The sequence below is a fragment of the Numida meleagris genome, chromosome 1 (genome assembly GCF_002078875.1).
Source record: "Numida meleagris isolate 19003 breed g44 Domestic line chromosome 1, NumMel1.0, whole genome shotgun sequence".
NCBI lineage: Eukaryota > Metazoa > Chordata > Aves > Galliformes > Numididae > Numida > Numida meleagris.
Genome location: NC_034409.1, coordinates 3,786,013 through 3,794,061, shown reverse-complemented (window position 1 = coordinate 3,794,061; position 8,049 = coordinate 3,786,013). Strand labels below are relative to the sequence as shown.

The following is an 8,049-nucleotide window of genomic DNA, read 5'->3' as shown; positions in this document are numbered from 1 at the left end:
CTTCCCTTCCCTTCCCTTCCCTTCTCTTCTCTTTTTTTCTCTCTTTTCTAAAAAAGGACTCCGTATCCCGGCTGAGCCCATGCAGCATTTTGGGGTTTCCAGGGAATGCATGCTAGGAGCCCAATGGAAGGACCAAAAGGAGCAACTGCACCAAGGAGGTTCCTATCCCCACTGGTTGCAGTGGGACAGAGCTGCATTCAGCTGGAGGTGTCAGAGGGCCTCCTAAGGCAGCCTGTTGCTGAACACCCAACATCACTTAAATCTGGATCTCAGTCCAGGCTTTGGGTCATCACTTCTGTTTCTTTTTTGGTGCCTAGGCTAATCATGAGACTTTGGCATGCACCAGTCCTCACTTTCCCTGAGTTCCTTAAGCCATGATGCACTCACTGTTTTCCTCTCATGACTTTTTGGCCAGCCTCTTGGGCACATGATGAATGAAGCAAGTCATGTTTCCAGGCAGAAAGTCAGCCCACTTTAAGATGATGCTCCGATCGCACAGACATAGGCAGTGCAAAGCTTAGTAAGACTTTCTCCCCTGTTCTACTTGTCCTTTGGGATTTTTTCCAAAGCCCTACCAAGGATTTAGATCTTCCTCCTGAACCTCCATCCTGAATCTCAGCACTCTCCTTTTGCTCAGGTTGTTTTTGTAATCGCTTTGACACATTGGACAAAAATTTTCTTTTCTTTCTTTTTTCTTTCTTTCTTTTTTTTTCTTCTTTTTTTTTGGCACAGCAAAGACTGATATGAACAGAGCATTGTTACACAGCCGGGGCGGAGATAACTCTTTTTTTTCTTTCTGCCACAAGTGTGCTTCCTTTCAAAGAAAGTCACTCAGTTGGCTCTCAGAGCTTCTTGCGGATGCACTGTGCACCTCAGCAGCACATCAGAGGTACAGGGCCTCAGAAGAAAAGCTTAGGGGGAGAGACAAGGAAGGAGAGGTAGAAGGAAGGAGAGCCTCAGCAACTTAGTTTCCCAGCATGGCAAGTTCTTATTTTTCCTCCTTTGGATCTTTTCCAGGTTAGTCTCTCTATGTCTTTCCATTTTGTTGCAAACAAGGAGATGTGGTGAATATAACTTTTGATGGTAGCTTTTTGGTTTCTTCTCTAATTGTCTGGGTTTAATTACAAAGACTAGCCATCTCTGTAGCAGTCTGGGAAGGAGAAGAAATATTAACTGCCTTTTGGGACTCTGTCAGAAGGGCTGCTCTCAGAGCTGCTCTCAGCTTCTTGCATATATGTTCGTGGATCTAAGTTTAAAAACTTGGCTGAAAATTCTCATTTTGCTTCCCGTTTTACTGACCAAGATTTGCATAAGCAGAGCGTTGCTCTTTGCCTAAGCCTTGAAAAAGTGATTACTGAAACAGAAAATGAAGGGAAAGTCCATATAGTTGTGTGAACCATCACTTGATGCCCCCTTCCTAGAGGTGTTCAAGGCCAGGTTGAATGAGGCCCTGGGCAACATGATCTAGTGCCTGATTTAGTGGTTGGAAGTCCTGCACAAGGCAGGGGGTTGGAACTAGATGGTCTTTGAGGTCCTTTCTAACCCAAGACCTTCTATGACTCTGTAAGTCTATGACTTTTTGAATCTATGATTCTATGAATATCCAAAACCTGCATCTGTAAGACTAGCCAAGGCCTTGATTCTATGATCACAAGCACATTCAGCTTAGAATGGATGAACAGTTCCTTTGCAGAGCTATTCATGTGCCATCTCCAATTCTCAGATAGAAATGGACCATGTACTTGATGCACAACAGAAGGCAGTCATGGGTTTGTATCTATTCTGCCAAGTTATTCTCTGTTTGCCTATGTTTGAATCCTAACCAGAGTGACTCCTGGTAGTAGACATGACTGGAAGGAAGACATAGACAATTGCAGAGTGATTTCTGTATCGTTGCTTGTTTGTGTTCATTTTGTTCATTTGATTTATCAGGCCTGCTGGAGGTTTTTAATTTGTTATCACCTACCAGATTACATCCAGCAGTGGAGACAATTAATTAACTTTGATGATGTGTGGGGAATGAACCCAGATTGCTTTTCAAATTAAGCACAGCTGTCTTAGCAGTGGATAATTTCTCTGGTTTGTACAGTACCTTACCGCAACACCACTGCTTTGGAACAGCTTGCTGGGGTAGAATTGTGTCATCCCATTTTGTGATATTTTTATTTCCAGTTATATGTAAAACTGCTTTCCTCAGTCTGGTCTTTTGGGGAAGAAACGCTGAATGGAAGAAGTACACAGTGGTACAGGATGTATTCAGAGCCAGATGAAAGGAAAAGGTGTAGATTTCACATAGCCATGCCTTGTCTCTCTCACCCCATCAGCGAGGTGCTGTGTGGTGCGGATGTAGGGTTCACTTATCTCCAGAATGAATTTCTTGATATTCATCTGAGCTCTAAAGAGCTCTGAGATTTGCAGATGATAAACCCCGTGTACCATTTTCACAGTTTTTGTGAATGGTCATTTCCATATCACATTTGACCTGTTTTGGGATGCTTCTCAACTACTGTATCTTTTAATTTGCATGGCCTTAATTAATAAAAAGTGTATGTCCATTTCCTTATCACTGTAAAGCACAAATGCCCTGCTTATCTTCAAAAGATACAACAATATATTCAGAGCATATGCAAAGGAAATAACTAAAAGACCTAAAAACATTAAAAGACAAAAGAATTCCGATTGATAAATGACTGAGCATAGGGGAATTCTGCCCCATTCTGCCCAAGGCCAGGGAACTCTTACTCTTCCGTCAGGAGATGCCTCCACTTCTCCAGGAGCAGAAGAGACTCTTTCTGGAGAAACTGTACCTTTCCCTGCATAATTTTTGTGATTTATATCTCATCAGTAGTGCCTGCTGAATACCTGGGCTTAGAAAAAGCCCTGCATCTTATTCCCATTGATAATGAACAGGAAAACGAGAAAACACAAATGTGTCAGATTTTTTGGTAGGAAATATATATTTTGCAAAATTATTGCTATACTGAAATCATCGCCTAGAGTAAATAAGGCAGTTGCAATGATGAAAAATTCAGATAGTTTTCATCCAGGGTTGCCAGACCACAAACCGTTAAAGGAAATAATTTGATATGACATCAAAGAGAGATGCCTATAGAGATGATTGGAACATCTTACACGGTGTATTAAAGGCATTCAAAAGTGGTAATAACAAGAGTTTTGTATTTAGCAGATCATAACTGTCAACAAACATGACAGGAGAAGGACTCTCTCCATAATTACTACTGCCCTGATCAGGAGCAGAGGATGAGATAGTGCACAGATGAATAAAAAAAAACAATTCCTAATAAGTTTACAATGTGTACAGGAAAGAGTTATAGCAGAGGTAACAAAAACGTTATAGATTTGGAAGTAGAAATAGTGAGAGAAGTTGATGTGAGGAAAAAGAAAGTCTTCCAACTTTGAATTTACAGATAGACCAGGGTTCTTCATGTCATAGTGACAAGCTCCCAAGCGAGATGTTAGAATACCAGGGTCTAGATTGGAAGCTTCAGTGTTACACTTTCAGTTGTTTAGGGGTGGATTTGCTTTTGCTCTTGGGACCAGAGGGACATGTGTGCCCATGCACTGCTGATCCCAGCAGTATTAGCTTCATTTCATATGCTCAAACTGTCCAGCTTGGATTTAGTAGGACCTTAATGACCTACAATGGCCAGCCTTATAGTATATGTGCCAGTCAGAGCAGAAAGAACATAAACCCTTACTCTCAGGAGAGAATGTGACCAGAAAGGGATGACAAAACTGATGAAATGCTCTTGTATGGCAAGGCTGGGACCTCAGCTGGGAAGGTGAGGAGAAATGGATCTCACTGGTTACCAGCCCCTCACTGATCTTCTGGACCAGATGTTGTAGACTAATGCACAGGCACAGATCTATCTATGGGGATAGGGCTTTGCATGGAATCCTCTATTTCTCTCCTTGCATGAGGCATGTGAAAGAATTGTAGAATCGTAGAATCATTAAGGTTGGAAAAGACTGCTAAGATTATTATCTAGTGCAACCACCAACCCATCCCCACCATTCCCACTAACCCATGTCCCTCAGTGCCACATTTCCCCTTTTCTTGAACACCTCCAGGGAAAGTGATCTGAGAAAATGTATTTAAGGCAGTTCATTTCAGGAGTACGGGGATCAAGAACAATATATTCTCAACGCAAACTGTCTGTAGGACTTCTGTTAACTAGTTGCTTTGTGGAGTTACTCTGATGTTCTGTGGGAGAAGAATCTCTTTAAGAAATGTACCCATAGCATTGGACTTGTAGTAATGTTTTTCTTTGATTTGGTAGGTGTTCATCATTGTCCATGTTGTCAGTTCATGCAGTAATTCAACACTTCAGTCTAAATTCTGTTCTCAGGAATGACCAGGCAGCAGCAGTAACCTCACTGTGAGATTGATGTGTATTTCTGACAGTGAAATTTAGCTAGTAACCTAAATAAACTGCACAGGTATGTGGCTTTAATTCTGTTTTTTAATTAAGAAAAAATATATGAGAAAAGCTAGTGGCAGCAGGATTAGTTGCGAACACAAAAGTGTAAGGCTGGAGTAACTTTCTGAAGTTGTCAGACATTGCAGCTTTGCTTTAGCGCAAGTATAGTAGTAATACATACATAACTTCCATTTTGCTTCCAAACTAAACTCATATTTGGATAATTTTTCACTTGGATTGAAGCCTTTCATTTTGAGGAGGCCTTTGATGTAGTCATTTGAATGTGCTGTGGAGCTTCTATGTGCTGGTGAGTTTGTAGTACACATCAGGACTGCAGTGGGGGAAGAATTCATCTGAGTGAAAAGAGTTGGCATTTTGAACTTGGTATGTTGAGAAAAGAAAGAGCAGCTGAGGCTTAGAGAGATTTGTTCTGGCTTGTGAATGGGATTTAGACAAGGTTGTACCCTGCTTATCCATGGAAACCAGAAAGAAAAACACCAATGTGGGAGTCGCTGTTATTTGTCTTGAATGGCTGTGCACATACTAAGAGCTGAATTTAGCCAGATTTCCCCCTCCCACCATTGCTTTCTGCAACAGAGTTGTGACACTTGTTATTTATGTTTTGATTTATAATACTGGTGAAATAGTAGAGAACATGCATCCTCTGGCTTCCGCTTTTAGCTCCCCAGTCTCCTCCTCCCCTTCATACAAGGGGAGGGTGTTTGTCAGGGCAACTATAGCCCATAAAACCCCTAGGAAGTTAAATAAAGATTACAGTGATTTTTTTTTTTTCACAGTTTACTGCACTTAGACGAAGCTATAGACTTACTTATTATCATATCCTCCATTTACTCATTTCTCTTTGCAGAACCAAAGATCACATAATCACAGAGCATCCTAAGTTGGAAGGGACCCATAAGGATCATCAAGTCCAACTCCTGGCTCCACGCAGGACCACACAGGCAGCTCAGGGTTGTGCCCACTGCCCTGGGCAGCCTGTTCCATGCCCCCCACCCTCTGGTGCTAACCCTTCCCCTAACACCTCCTGCCCCTCCCCTGACACTGCTCCATGCCGTTCCCTTGGGCCTTGTTGCTGTCCCCAGGGAGCAGAGCTCAGCGTTGCCCCTCTGCTCCCTGTGAGGAGCTGTGGGCCGACACAAGGCCTCCCCTCAGCCTGCTCTGCTCTGTGCTGAATAAACCTATGGACCTCAGTTGCTCCTCGTACAACTTGCCCTCCAGGCCCTTCACCATTTCATAGACCTCCTTTGGATGCCCTCAAATAGTTTTATGTCCTTATTATTGTGGCACCCAAACTGCACCCAGTGCTGGAGGTGAGACCTGATAGCGCAGAGCAGAGCAGGACAACCCCTCCCCTCGCCTGGTGGCAGTGCTGGGCCTGGTTACACCCCAGGGTACAGTTGACCCTTTGGCTGCCTGGGCACACTGCTGGCTGAGATTCCACTTGACATCAAGACCATAGAATGGCTTGGGTTGGAAGGGATCTTAAAGCCCATCCAGTTCCAACTCCACTGCCATGGTCAGGGTTGCCACCCTCTATATGAGACCACCCAAGGCCCCACAAGTCTGTTCTCCAGCCTCTCATCTCCAGACTGTACAAATATCCAGGGCTGCCCCATCCCAGATGCAGAAACCAGCACTTGCTGTTGTTAAAATTCACCTGCATTTGGCACTTGGCCAGTATCCAGTTTGTCGTTTTCTCTCTGCAAGGCCTCTCTACCCTCAAGGGAGTCAACAGCTTCCTCTAATTCAGTGTCATCCACAAAGTTAGTTAGTATATTTTCAAGTCTTATGTTGAAGTCATTTATGAAAACATCAAGTAGAACTGGCCCTAAAATGGATCCCCACTTCTGACTGTTAAGGGCAAAGAGGAGAGGGAAGGGTAGCTCTAGTGTGTCAGGGTCAGTGGATGGACTTATATGTATGTAGTCTGTGCAGTCATAAATTTCTACCTCGGGAATCACAGAAGCATAGAATCATTAAGATAGGAAAACGCCTCTAATATCATCCAGTCTGTCCACCTACCACCAATATTGCACACTAAAGCATGTTTTGGGGTACTACACCTCCACATTTCTTGAACACCTCCAGGGGTGGCCTCCACCACCTCCCTGGACAGCCTATTCTGTTGCTTGAGCATTCTTTCAGAGAAAAAGTATTTCCTAATATCCAGCCTGAGACTGAGACCACGATACTGATGTGAGCCTAAGAGATTCTTCCTTTTAGGAAATGTCTAAGGTTATTCTAAAAATTTCAGTGATATTGATCAGCCTCTTCCATAGTGCAGTTCCTGCTTGCACAGCCTCTCTGAAAGATCTGGTTCTGCAGCCATACATTAAACAGCAGCTATGCTTTCACCTCAGAAAAAGGGTTTATTTTACCTTTGGGACTGTGGGGAGGAAAGGGTGGTGCCTGATTACTGCCTTTACCACGTCTTTTGTCATCTCTGAAGCAAAACACCTCCATGATTTTTTTGGACTTTTTCTGATCGTAGTTAAAGGGATCTCTTTTGGCTAAGGGAAACAATCATCTGTTGTACATTTGCAATTACTGTAATGGCTAACTTATCATACAGAGGCGACACCACTTTTGAGCAAAACTCTTCTGAATTTTGAGAATGTACCAGGACTACCTCTGGTTCTGCCCTTGGATATCCAAGTGCATAACTGAATTTTTTTTCTGGCAGGTGGGATGTTGATGATTTGATGGTCGGACTGGATGATCTTAGTGGTCTTTTTCAACCTTAAAGATTCTATGATTCTATGTGCAGGAGAGATAGGCATCTTCTTTGCACTCTTCATGGCTTAACTTATTTAGGAGACCTCTGCTGCAGTGTGAACACTTCATGGTTCCTACAGATCATGTGCCACAGTGGTACCAAGATATCTAGTGTAAGATATCTAGTGTAAAACTGAATATTTGTTGGCTGTATGTGAGTCGCTGCACTACTGTCTGAGCTCACAGGACACTATAGTCCGGTGCTAATTTGTGCTAATTAGTAGGGAAAACAGGGTTTGAAGGAGAAGCAAGGCATTTGACAATGTCTCCCACAACATCCTTATAACCAAGCTGAGGAAGTGTGGAATCGATGAGTGGATGGTGAAGTGGACTGAGAACTGGCTGACTGGCAGAGCTCAGAGGGTGGTGATCAACAGCACAGAGTCCAGCTGGAGGTCTGAACTTAGCGGCGTTCCTCAGGGGCCGGTTCTGGGTCCAGTCTTGTTCAACATCTTCATCAATGACCTTGTTGAGGGGATAGCGTCCACCCTCAGCAAGTTTGCTGATGAGTGAACCTGAGAGGAATGGCTGACATGCTGGAAAGCTGTGCTGCCATTCAGTGAGGACTGCACAGGCTGGAGAGTTGGGCAGAGAGGAACCAGATGAGGTTTAACAAGAGCAAGTGCAGAGTCTTGCACCTAGGGAGGAACAACCACATGAACCAGTACAGGTTGGGGAATGACCTGCTGGAGGGGAGTTCTGCAGAGAGGGACCTGGGGGTCCTGGTGGACAACAGGTTGGCCACGAACCAGCAGTGTGCCCTGCTGGCCAAGAAGGCCAATGGCAACCTGGAGTGCATTAAAAGGAGCAT

General features: G+C 43.8%; 1 protein-coding gene across 2 annotated transcripts in view; it reads left to right on the top strand.

The window, feature by feature from the left end:
* Nucleotides 1–8,049, top strand: part of PRKCQ (protein kinase C theta) — a 59,722-nt gene that overhangs the window by 1,460 nt on the left and 50,213 nt on the right. Inside the window, exon 1 of one of the 2 annotated variants that reach the window (XM_021384334.1) lies at nt 854–1,017. The exons of the other annotated variant lie outside the window; for it this stretch is intronic. The gene's annotated coding sequence lies outside the window, so the exon portion shown is untranslated. Of the gene's footprint in view, nt 1–853; nt 1,018–8,049 lie in introns of those variants that run through there. 2 annotated transcript variants of the gene reach the window in all.